Raw genomic sequence first — 12,694 nt, forward strand, 5'->3', positions numbered from 1 at the left:
CGTTCCCAGGAAAACATCCCAGCAAAATGGGAACAAGCACCAAGGCTGTGCCCTTGTCACAGAGGATAATTTCAAAGGCTTCTTGTTCAGCTCTGACTCGGAATGAAGCCAAGTTGGAGGATGCTGAAATCCCCCGTGAGTTTGGGCTCCCAAGCTCTGCTCAGCCCCGGGGCTGCACAGAACACACGGAACGCGAAGGAATTGGAAAATGCAGTCGCTCATCCCTCACATTAAAGCTGCTTTTCCTGCCTGCATCTCCCTTGCATCCACAAGGGTTCCCCCCAGGTTCCACATAATGATAAATAATGAATTAATTTCTGATGGCTAACATCTAGCAGAGCCTTGCTTTTCCTCCTTTTCAGACCTTTCCTTTCATTTTCTTCAGTTTTTGCACTTTCTCAGCAAAATTTTATCAAGATTTTTAAGATTTTAAGGGAAGCTGGGGAATGAGTCAAAGGAGAAACCAGCCTTGTCTCCAGCAGAGTGAATCTGGGTACCTCTGGTACTGCACCAAGGCTTGACTTTCCCAGGAATAGCCATGTTCATACCATGTATTGCAATGTGTAATTAACATTATTATGCATTTCAGTTACTGATGTTATTTTTATCAATCTTGGTCTTTATCAGACTCTCCAGTGCAAGTGGCCACAGTCACGGGTCTGAAGGGACACACTGGCAGTGGGAGAGTGTGAAAATAGATGGGAAAACAAGAAGATGGGAAGAGGAAGGATCATAGAAAAAGGGATTCACTGGATGGTTTGTGTTGGAAGGGATCTTAAAGAGGATCTGACCTCTTGGCATGGCCAGGGACACCTTCCACTGTCCCAGGCTGCTCCAAGCCCTGTCCAGCCTGGCCTTGGGCACTGCCAGGGATCCAGGGGCAGCCCCAGCTGCTCTGGGCACCCTGTGCCAGGGCCTGCCCACCCTCACAGGGAACAATTCCTGCCCAATATCCCATCCATCCCTGCCCTCTGGCACTGGGAGCCATTCCCTGTGTCCTGTCCCTCCATCCCTTGTCCCCAGGCCCTCTCCAGCTCTCCTGGAGTCCTTTTAGACCCTGGAAGGGCTCTGAGCTCTCCCTGGAGTTTCTTTTCTCCAGGCTGGACACCTCAGTGGAAGCTGTGAGAAGAAGCCAGAAGAACAAGGTGCAAAGGCTTGGGAGAGCCCTTCAGCATTCCCAGGTGTGGGGGTTCCTGTTCTGCCTCACTGGGTTTCTCCAGGATTGTCCACCACGCTGGGACAGAGGGAATGAGGAGGAGCAGTTTGTACACACAGTCAGGACAGAGGGTAAACTTCAAATAGTGCAACTGGGCAACTCAAAAAAAGTAAATAAAAAAAAATAAATCCTTGTCAGTCAGGCTGAGGCCAGCAAGGCAATTTTTCTGACTTTATTTTACATTTATCAAGCAGAGTAATGAGTGGAACAACCTTTGGGTGCTGACAAAAAACAGAGGAGAGCACCCACAGAGCCTGAATTATAGCAAATGCACCCTTGGAGGCTCCTGATGAGCTCCAGCTCATCCCACAGGCTGCAGGGCATCCCCAGGGGCTGCAGCTGCTGTTTGCCTTTGGACAGGGATGGGGAGCAGCAGGACCTCCCTTTGGAGGTGCAGCAGAAACCCCAAAATGTGGGGAGCTCCTGCTGCCCCCTCACAGCCTGGGATGTGCTGGGACAGCTTCACTTCGTGTGCCACCACGAGAGAAAGGAGGGAAAGGAGGAACATTCCTGGCAGGGGGACATCTCCCTAACCCCCTCTGGCCCTTGGAAAGCGTTTGCTCCCTGCTCTGCCTGGTGGCCCTGGCAGCAGGGGAGCTCAGGCTGCCCCTTGGCCTCTGTCACCCCAGCCAGTGTCACCCACCCAAAGGGCACTGGGCAGTGCCTGGGGCCACAACCACTTCTGGGAGTCACAGCCTAGCCCATTCCTCATCCAGGGGTCCCTGGGAGGACACAGCACCCCAAGGGCAGCAGGAGTGGCCTGGGGACAAGTGATGGAGTGCCCTGGGTTGGGCCATGCTGACAGCACTGGCAGCTTGTCCATAACCTGGCACATTTATGGAAAAGCCTTAAAAATTAAAAGAAACATCTTTATTTTTCTATTTATTCGTCAACTCTTAAAGCACCTCCTCTGTGAAGTTTCTGAGCCATTTGGAGTCAGCCTTTTAGGGAATGATCAAAGATTAAAATTCCAGGTTGAGGGTTGTGTTTGCTGAACTCTGGGTATAAAAAAATCTGAGTTCTAAAGTGTTCCAGGGCTGCTCAGCACCTGTGGTAAGTGCAAACATGATACCAAGAGAGGGCTTATTCAGAGGTGCTTATCTTGCTTCCTCAGTGTTCCCTGGCTGAAATTTTTTAAAGTATCTGAATTTTCTCTTGTCATTTTTTTGGCTCATAAAATTGGATTAAATTCTGCCTTTGCTGTGTGTATCTCTCTGGAAAATATCTGTCCACATACTACTCAGCACTGAAAGCTGAGCTGGCTTCTCAGCTTCAAGCATTTCTGTGTTGTCTCTCACATGCTCATGATGTGCCACACAAATATCACAGAATCACAGGATGGTTTGGGTTGGAAAGGACCTTAAAAATCATCTCATTCCATCCCCTGCCATGGCAGGGACACCTTCCACTGTCCAGCCTGGCCTTGGGCACTTCCAGAGATCCAGGGTTCCACAGCTTCCCTGGGCACCCTGTGCCGGGGCCTGCCCACCCTCACAGGGAGGATTTATCCAAAAATCAAACCCAATTATGTTTTAACATGGTGAAGGTGAGTGTTCAGTGTGAGAACCAAGGGGTTTCTCACACCAGCAAAGATGTGACTGTGCTGCCTTTAAGCCCCCAGCTCCAGCACTACTTTGGGAGAAGGGGCCCAGCTGTCTGCTGGTGTTCCCATGGACTTCCAAGGACCCAAAGCAGGGACATGGGTGGTGGCATCTTCTGCAAGGGCTGGATGAGCTGCAGTCCAGGACACAGAGGGAGGGAGCACAGCATCCAGGAGGGGACACACATCCCTAGGGTGGGCACACACACCCCTACGTGCATCAGGGCCATCCACAGCCTGTGCAGCAGGAGAGAGCTCAGCTCCAGGAGGGTTCTGAGTGCTTGAATGAGTTCCTGGGAGGTGGATTAGGAAGGGGGGAAGAAGTGATGGAATCTGCATTGCAACCAGGAGAGTAAAGAGCGTGTGCTCTTCTCCTTTATGTGCTTTGCAGCAGGCAGGGAGGGGGAAAAGGCATTGAGATCACACTGAATCCAAGCACACAATCCCAGCAGGAAGGAGCCACTGGCTGCTGTCCCTGCCCAGCATGGCCTGGGCACACAGCTCAGGGATGTGCCCCTGTCCCCTTCTGCAGACCCCTCCCCACAGCACCCACCCCCCAGGCTCGCCAGGTTTTCCCACAGGGCTGTACAACTCCAGGCCTGCTGGGTTGGGACTTTTCCCATGAAATCACCTTTCCACAGGTGTGCTCTAACTCCTAAGGCAATCTGACTGTGTATTACAGTGTTGCTGGTGCCTCCCAGCTGTCCCATTGGTATGCTGGCAGTGCATCCCCCCTGTTTGCCTTATTTATCAGTTAACCAATGCCAAAGGGTTGTTTTCATCCAATGTAAAAAATGGACACTTATAAAAATGCATAGGTTTTAAATTGCTCAGCAGTTGGAGTTGTTATAAGAACTAGCCCAGGGAATAAATGGTTCCTTCTCCCATTAGGCTCAAAGGCCATTTCCATACAGGCTGCACATGGAATGGGATTCATTCCTGCTCCCACCACACACAACTGTTTCTCTGCTGTTCCTTCAAGCTTCAATGTCTCCCTTAATGCTTTATTACCACTGTTAAAACTCCACAGTTTGGAATGTGCTCAGAGTAAATCTGCCATGTTGTGTTTAAGTACCAATTGCTTATGTTTTAATGGCATTAATCTTTGCCTTTTTTGCTATGTCTGAGGATAATGAAGGGATTCCCCTCTTCCTCAGCCACTGAATCCTGTGAAATGAAAATGGGACTCGGGTGCTGCAGGCAAAGCTGTTTCCCTGCTGTTTCTGAATGTCCTGACCCACCAGCCAAGCATGGAGAAGTCAAGGTGGCTGTGCCTGCATGCTGAAATTCCCAGGATCTCTGCCTGGCTGTGTCAGGCTGTCCCTGAGCTCCCCTCCCATCCCACCCTCCTCACTCCTGTCCTGCCAGCTCCCTGCACCATGGGAGGCTGTGGGGAAGGGGCTGGGAAGGCACAGCCATGGCCAGAGGCTGCCTCTGCCAGCATTACTGGTGGTGCTGGACACTGGGAATTGGACCAGGAAACCTTGGTGTTGTACAAGACAGAGCTCTCAGAAACTTCCATCTGCAGAACATCAGGCAGGGCTGATCCTGTGCCTTTAATTCCTATCACTCAAAACTCCACTGCTAAGCTTCCCTAGGGAATTTTACTTTGGATTTCACCCCACGGTCCACATGCTCTCAGGACAGAACCTCTAAAAAACAGTCCAAGGCAGCTCACCTGATAGAAAGGGTGATGTAACACTGCAACAGAAAATGCTAATGAGTTCCAAATTGTGTCAGGAAAATCAATGCTCGTCCTCCAGAAGGTTTTTATTGGATAACTTCTTGACTTGGTTATTGTTCCAGAGTCCTACAAAATGAGAGGGAAAGAGGAAGGCAAGGAAGTGCAGTGCATGACAAACAAGCTGATTCCGAAGTCTAAAATAAAACTTGAGGGTTTAAAACAGGCTTTAAAAATAGGAGATTATAAACTGGGAAGATGGAATGTAGACACAGTAAAACAGGAGAGAGAACACAGGAAAGATCTGCTTTTAACAGGTTTTTGTTGCAGAAATATGTTTTGTTAAACAAAAGCCAGTCCTTCATCCTTCCATCCTTCCATCCTTCCATCCTTCATCCTTCCATCCTTCATCCTTCCATCCTTCATCCTTCCATCCTTCCATCCTTCCATCCTTCCATCCTTCCATCCTTCCATCCTTCATCCTTCCATCCTTCATCCTTCCATCCTTCCATCCTTCCATCCTTCCATCCTTCATCCTTCCATCCTTCCATCCTTCCATCCTTCCATCCTTCCATCCTTCCATCCTTCCATCCTTCATCCTTCCATCCTTCCATCCTTCCATCCTTCCATTCTTCATCCTTCCATCCTTCCATCCTTCCATCCTTCCATCCTTCATCCTTCCATCCTTCCATCCTTCCATCCTTCCATCCTTCATCCTTCCATCCATCCATCCTTCATCCTTCCATCCTTCATCCTTCCATCCTTCCATCCTTCATCCTTCCATCCATCCAAGGATGCTTCCATGTTTCTGGTGGAGAAGGACACTTCCCAAAAGCCTCAGGAACCAAACCTCACCAGCAGGAGCTCAGTGGGCCTGGAGCTCAGCAGCTCAGGAATGACTCTTCCCCTTCTCAGGGGTGATGGGGTTTGCAGCCCTTCAGCACTTTGGGTCCTCTCTGCCCTCCCAGTTTTGTGGAGGGCAGGACCAAGGAGCAGGGATCTCTTCCATCCTTTGGTCATTTCAGCCTCAGAAGAATTTCCTGCAGTCCACATGGGGAGACCTTTGTGATACTTCGATGTCAGTGCAGGGATTCCTCTCCTGGGTCCCATGAGGGCCCACAGGTGCTTTAAGGGTGTTTATACCACAAGCAGGGAACACATCTCAGCCTTTTCCAAAGTGATCTCCCAACTCTCCACCATGGTTTTGTACATCAGTGGATTCTGGGCTGGAAGGAAAACCTCCCTGTAGTGAGGGATAAGTCTGTCCTGTACTGTTTCTTTTAAAGGTTGTGCTTTGGCAGCCTCTCATCCACCAGAAATGTTTTTGAAGTGCTTTAAACCTAAATTTCTTTCTAAGATTTTTTTTCTTGGAGGTGATTTACTTGGCTTCTTCTCTAAGAGGTGGGCAGACCCATAACAGATGACAAGAGTCCCCTGCCATCCCCGTGCCTGAACAGCTCCCTCCAAGTGTCACAAGCAAAGAGCAACCTCCTGAATTAGCAGCTCCATCAGCATCAGAATGAGGTGTTACAAACCCCAGCAGATTATCCCCAATGCACACAAGACCCCAGCATTATCAATATTTATCCCATCAGAGGATTGCACAGAAGTAGAAAGAGGAGAAGCCCAGCACGGGGTATGTGATGGCTGCCTTAGCTGCTCTCAAGGTGCTTTTCTAACAATTCCTTCAGATCTCATCTCACAGGAGCCCTTCACATTGACAAGCTGAGCACAGGAATGACCCCTACAACAACTCCCCTTCCAGCAGCTTCTTAAACCCTAAGCTTAAATTAACGAGGTTCAATGAATAACATGAGCTGTGTAATGTTGCTGTCAAATCATCACAGCACACAGCTTTCATCTGTGCTCAGATCCAAACCCTTCCAATCAAACTCCAGCCCCAGATTTGAAGGCTGCAGAAGCCTGGACTTGGCTTAGCCTTTAAATTCACCTGGCCTTGGCATTCTGAAACTGGGATTGGAGGGGCTCAAACACAAAGGGTACCAAAACTGGCCCTTTGGTTTCCAGCAGAACAGCTTCGATTTGTAGAGAACTGGGATGGATTTTCCTTGGACAGGAAAAAATTCTTTGGAAGTCATGGAATCTCAGAATCCAGTAGTGGTTTAGGTTGGGAAGGACCTCCAGAATCACTGAGTTCAATTGTTAGCTCAGCACTGCCACGGCCACCATCAAACCATGTCCTCAAGTGCCACATCCACACAGCTTTCAAATCTCTCCAGGGATGGGGACTCCACCACTGCCCTGGGCAGCTGTGCCAGGGCTGGACAACCCTTCCCAGTGAGAAATGTTCCCAAATATCCACCCTGAGCCTCCCCTGGCCCAGCCTGAGGCCATTCCCTCTCCTCCTGTCGCTGTTCCCTGGGAGCAGATCCCGACCCCCCCGGCTGTCCCCTCCTGGCAGGGATTGTGCAGAGCCAGAAGGGCCCCCTGAGCCTCCTTTTCTCCAGGCTGAGCCCCTTTCCAGCTCCCTCAGCCCCTCCTGGGGCTCCAGACCCATCCCCAGCTCCATTCCTTTGATGAGGGAATAGGGACAGATGTAACATCAAAGCTGTGTTTTGGGAGACTCATACCTGGGTGGGAACATCTCTCTGTAACCCAAGTGAAAAGTCACTAGGACTGCTCCTACTTCAGCTGGGCTGGCAGACGAATTTTTCAGGATGAGGAAAATTCTGGTTGAACATAAGCACCAGACAAAATTCCACAGCCAAACTTTGCAGAGACACGGAATTCTAACCCTGCCTGTGGGATGAGTCTGGGAAAAGCAGCTTTGTCAACAAGCTGCCTCAAATTCCCAACTCCAAACATGTGGAAACCTTGAAATACCACTCTGCACGTGGGTCTGCCTTCTAAATTCTGTTAATCTCTTAAGTACCTTGGTTATTTGACTCACTTCTGGAAGGAGGACAAAATGTTTCTCAGCTTTACCCCTCAAAAATTAGGTTTTGGTTCTCCTTCAGTCATCTACTCCCAAGTGTCTGTGGAAAGAGACAGAGGCTGGCATGTCCATAGTGGGATCCATAGGATCCTACACTTAAGGGATGAGTTCCCTCCAGAGTTCCATCCATGCTTTTCACCTCTCTCATTCATCTTTGGCAAGAAAAACTAGGGAAGTTCTCTCCTTCATTCTGAGGAAATGGCTCAAGCTGCACCAGGAGAGGTTTAGATTGGACATCAGGAAAATGTTTTCCTGGAAAGGGTTGTTAAAGCATTGGAGCAGGTGGAATCACCACCCCTGGAAGTGATCAAAAAACTTGTGGATGTGGCACTTGGGGACATGGGTTCATGGTGAACATGGTGGTGGTGGGTTGATGGTTGAACTTAATGGTCTTAAAGCTCTTTCCTGACCTCAACCATGCTCTGAGATGATTATGGTCAACAACTCAACAACTCAACAACTGTGAACAACTTCTAAAGAGCCAGGGAAAAGGAGCTGGGAAATGCGGCCTAATGTCAAAAGGCTGATAAATAATAAATCTGTTAAAAATAATCATGAGGGGTTGATAGAAATAATCATGAGAGGTCTGAAAGTGCCCTGGCAACATTTTGGGGTCTGCAGATGAGAAGAGACTGAAAGCCACATCTCTGAGAAGCTGGTGCTCCGGGGAAGGAAGGCAAAGCAGAGCAGAGCTGGTGCCCCTGGCACTGCAGACATCCAGCCCTCCTTGTTTTGCAAATGGCATTTTAGCAGCTCCTTCCTCTAATTTACCAAAGCAGCCTTTTTATTCCTCACAAAGAGAATAAAGAAATGGTAAAATAACTTTGAAAGTCAGGTTATTCCTATGCCTTAACACCTTCCAACAGATGTTGTTCTTACCGAAAGCAGAGTTCCTTGAATTATTAATGGTTCCCAACAGCTCAGCTTGAAATAATTTAGCATTTGAAAGAGAAAAGCCACTCTCATTATTCCAAGTGCAGAAACATTTTTGGTTATTAAAGGTATTCTCCTCAAAAAAGAGAAATCTGTACAGTTTGTATCTTTTCCTCCAGATGCCAGCAGGAGCACCAGATCCAGGGAAACCTTTGTGCTTGCTGAAGGTTGATTGATAAAATACAATGAAGAGAGAGGAGTCCATATTCCATTTCAAATTGAGAAGCTCTTATCTGATCTTGTGGTTCCTTTAAGTTCACCAGATCTATTGTACTTGCACTTGGAGACCATTACATTCTTTCTGAGGCTTAAAGTGACCAATTATTCACTGCAATAAAAATTCCCAAGGGCTACTGGCCAGGTTGGAGGGGGCTTAGAGCAACCTGGGATAGTGAAGATGTCCCTGCTCATGTGAGGGGGTGGAATGGGATGAGCTTTAAGGTCTTTTTCAACCCAAACCACTCTGGGATTTGTGAAACTGATCACCAGGATGTTGGGCATTACCCCTTGGATGGATCTCAATTGTGGAACCACAGAATGGTTTGGGCTGGAAAGGACCTTAAAAATCATCTAATTCCACCCCTACCATGGGCAGAGATACTTTCCACTGTCCCAGGCTGCTCCAAGCCCCGTCAGCCTGGCCTTGGACACTTCCAGAGATTTGGGGCAGCCACAGCTGCTCTGGGCACCCTGTGCCAGGGCCTGCCCACCCTCACAGGAACAATTCCTGCCCAATGTCTCATCTAACCCTGCCCTCTGGCAGTTTGAAGCCATCCCCTCTTGTCCTGGGACCCAGGCCCTTGTCCCAAGTGACTCCCCATCGTTCTGATAGCTTCCCTTCAGGGAATGAATTAGGTCACCCCAAAACCTTCTCTTCTCCAGGCTGGACACCCCCAGTTCCCCCAGCATTTCCCCAGAGCAGAGGTGTGAAGCCACTCCTGGGGGAGGAGATCAGGAGCTGGTGGGCCTGGGGAAGCTGTCCAGGGTGCAGTGGAGATAACCCAGGGGTGTGTGTGCCAGAGCCCTCCTCATGCACCAACACACTCACTGATGTATTGATCTTCTCCTGAAGGTCTCCTAAGCCTTATTTCAAGGGAATAATTCAGAGTTGCACATGGCTTTCGAAGACTCTTCAGAATTATGACCCAATTTATGCTTTCTGTAATAATCAGCACAATAAGGCAGTAAAGCTGTCATTGCTGGATACACCACATTTATATTTTATCACATCAATGTAATCAATACAATAAGAAACCAATACTTTATGAGTTAGCATTGTCTTCTCAGAGTCTTTGCAGGACTATTTCCTCAAGACTACTTTGGGTCTGGGGGATGTTTATGTCCATATTAGCTCTTCCTGCAGCTGTTCCATGACAAATAAACCTCCCACTGCTGCTGAGATCTCAGCCAATATGCTCTGCAGTAATAACAAAACATTTCCTTTACTGGTCTTTTTTTATATTCAAAGCAAAACCATCAAACAAATAAAGTTCTCTCACAATACAACACAACACAATGTTTTTCCCAGTTTCCCCCAGTTGAGTTCCTTGCATGCACTGCAGGAGCAGCTCTGAATCACTGAATGATGCTTTGCATTGCTTCAGCTGCTGTCAACAACAGAGCTGCAAACACTCCAAAATGTTCATTATTTGACTCTCAACACTCCGTAAAATATGCTCATAAACACATCCAGAGATGCCTGTGCTCACACACACTTGCATTTGTCTCTATATACAGATTTTTGTATCTATTTCTGTTTCCAGATGAGAAAGAAAAGTTCTGAGATGGTTAAATACCATTTCTTACTGCAAAGGAATGAGCAGAGGGGAAAACCAGGCAAGGATTTCTGATTCCCTTTCTCCTCATTTTGATCCCAACACACCTCTCCCCTGCTGAATGAACAACCACAGGAATCATTAACTCTCTGCAGATAAAGATTTTGATGTCATTTCTGCCCCCTGACTGGGGATGTTTTAGTCAGGCTTCTCTTCCATGGGCACCACGAGAGCTGGGAGTGCCCAACAGCAGCTTCAGAGTGTGACAGTGTGACCAGGACAAAGCTGGGCCCAGGACAAAGCTGGGCCCAGGACAAAGCTGAGCCCAGGACAAAGCTGAGCCCAGGAGAAAACTGAGCCCAGAACAAAGCTGAGCCCAGGACAAAGCTGGGCCCAGGACAAAGCTGAGCCCAGGAGAAAACTGAGCCCAGAACAAAGCTGGGCCCAGGACAAAGCTGAGCCCAGGACAAAGCTGGGCCCAGGACAAAGCTGAGCCCAGGAGAAAACTGAGCCCAGGACAAAGCTGGGCCCAGGACAAAGCTGAGCCCAGGACAAAGCTGAGCCCAGGACAAAATTGCCCAGGACAAAGCTGGGCCCAGGACAAAGCTGAGCCCAGGACAAAGCTGGCCCCAGGACAAAGCTGGGCCCAGGACAAAGCTGGGCCCAGGACAAAGCTGAGCCCAGGACAAAGCTGAGCCCAGCCTCAGGTGTCTGGGAGAAGGAGAAATCTCTAATCCAGCAGATCCTTCTCCTGCTGTCACTCGTGCCTTTTCCTCAGGCAGGTTGGAGCCAGTAATTGTCCTGCTGATGTCTGACATAGTTCTGAGGTCTAGCAAAGCCTGCTTTCCATAAAACCCAGGTTTTGCTGTCAGCCCTGGTGCCTGGGCACCTGCCAACACCCTTGTGCCCAGCAGATCCCTGGATTGCCTTCCATAATGTGTACCCTAAGAAGCAAAAGCTTTTAAATCCCCACAATAAAAGGTCCCTTAATTGCAGCAAAGCTTTTACAGTCACTGCTTTCCTGGCTTTCTTCTCTCTGTAAAATACCGATTTTTCTTCTTAGATTTGTTGCTCTTTCTCCCCTGTTAAATTGTGTGTGCTCCCCCTTTCCAGTTAATATAATAATTCTGATGAGCAGTGCTTAGCATAATTCCAGACACTGATGTACGTGCTGCTCAAAGCTGTGCTTTAGGAGAATTCCATTTCTGAGGGCAATGTAGCATGGAGAGCTCTCCAACATTCTGAAATTGCATAAAGGGGGACCCAGAGAGCATCTGGAGGGGCACTGTGGAAAAGTTATTTTATGGGATATTTGAGGGCTGGCAGAAGCTGGGAAAAGCCATCCAAGATGCAATAAGAAGCAACAGGGTTTACAGGGCAGAAAGAAATGCTGCTCTGAGGTGCTGGAGTGTCCAGGGAGGAGAAAGGAGCTGGGAAGGGTCTGGAGCCCCAGGAGGGGCTGAGGGAGCTGGAAAGGGGCTCAGCCTGGAGAAAAGGAGGCTCAGGGGGCCCTTGTGGCTCTGCACAATCCCTGCCAGGAGGGGACAGCCGGGGGGTCGGGCTCTGCTCCCAGGGAACAGCCACAGGAGGAGAGGGAACGGCCTCAGGCTGGGCCAGGGGAGGCTCAGGGTGGATATTTGGGAATATTTCCTATTGGGAAGGGTTGTCCAGCCCAGGGCAGTGGAGGAGTCCCCATCCCTGAAGGTGTTCGAGAAACCTGTGGATGCAGCACTTGAGGACATGGGTTAGTGGTGAATGGTGTGGTTGATGGTTGGACTGGATGATCTTAAAGGTCTTTTCCAGCATTAACTATTCCAGGATTCCATGATTTAGAGGCATGCAGGTCTGAGGGCTTCAGCAGCGTTATCCCAGCACAGCTGCAGAGTGATGCAGAGATGAACAGGGCACCCAGACATGTTCAGGGCAGGGCTGCACACAGGCACAGTGGAGATGGCTTATAAAAACCCCATGAGGTTTAAATTAAAAGCAATCTGTTTATTTACCTCCAGCTCTCTGGACCTTATCAGTACCCAAACCCTGCATTTTTCAACTTATCTCTACAATAAGGAGGCAAATGAGCTACCCTTCATTAAATATTAAAGCTGGCATCAGGGAGTGATCCTGGGGCTGGCATTTGGCACTTGGTGTTGTGACAGAGATTCCCATGCCAGGGAGGACAGGATATTCCAGGGGTGGGATGTGTCCAGCTCCTCCCTCTGATGCTGAAAGCCACAGGGTTTGAGGAATGAAAGGAGGATCCTACTGGGGTGTTTGGAGACAGGGACTCGCCATGGGGGGAAGACACTCCCAGCCACCCTGGAGGGAGACTTTTTTATATCTATCTATATCTATATCTATATCTATATCTATATCTATATCTATATCTATATCTATATCTATATCTATATCTATATCTATCTATATCTATATCTATATCTATATCTATATCTATATCTATATCTATATCTATATCTATATCTATATCTATATCTATATCTATATCTATATCTATATCTATTTATATCATCTATAT

The 12,694-nt window shown here is 48.6% G+C and overlaps 1 long non-coding RNA gene across 2 annotated transcripts in view; it reads right to left on the reverse strand.

Moving 5' to 3' along the window:
- LOC148182795 (uncharacterized) overlaps positions 1–12,694 on the reverse strand; it is a 114,543-nt gene that overhangs the window by 13,738 nt on the left and 88,111 nt on the right. For both annotated transcript variants that reach the window (XR_015774170.1, XR_015774169.1), the window contains exon 3: positions 4,495–4,626. This is a non-coding gene — a long non-coding RNA (uncharacterized LOC148182795). The remainder of the gene's footprint in view (positions 1–4,494; positions 4,627–12,694) is intronic.

Source organism: Pseudopodoces humilis, chromosome 19 (genome assembly GCF_049639895.1).
Source record: "Pseudopodoces humilis isolate 2021_Gansu_Grassland_sample_001 chromosome 19, ASM4963989v1, whole genome shotgun sequence".
NCBI lineage: Eukaryota > Metazoa > Chordata > Aves > Passeriformes > Paridae > Pseudopodoces > Pseudopodoces humilis.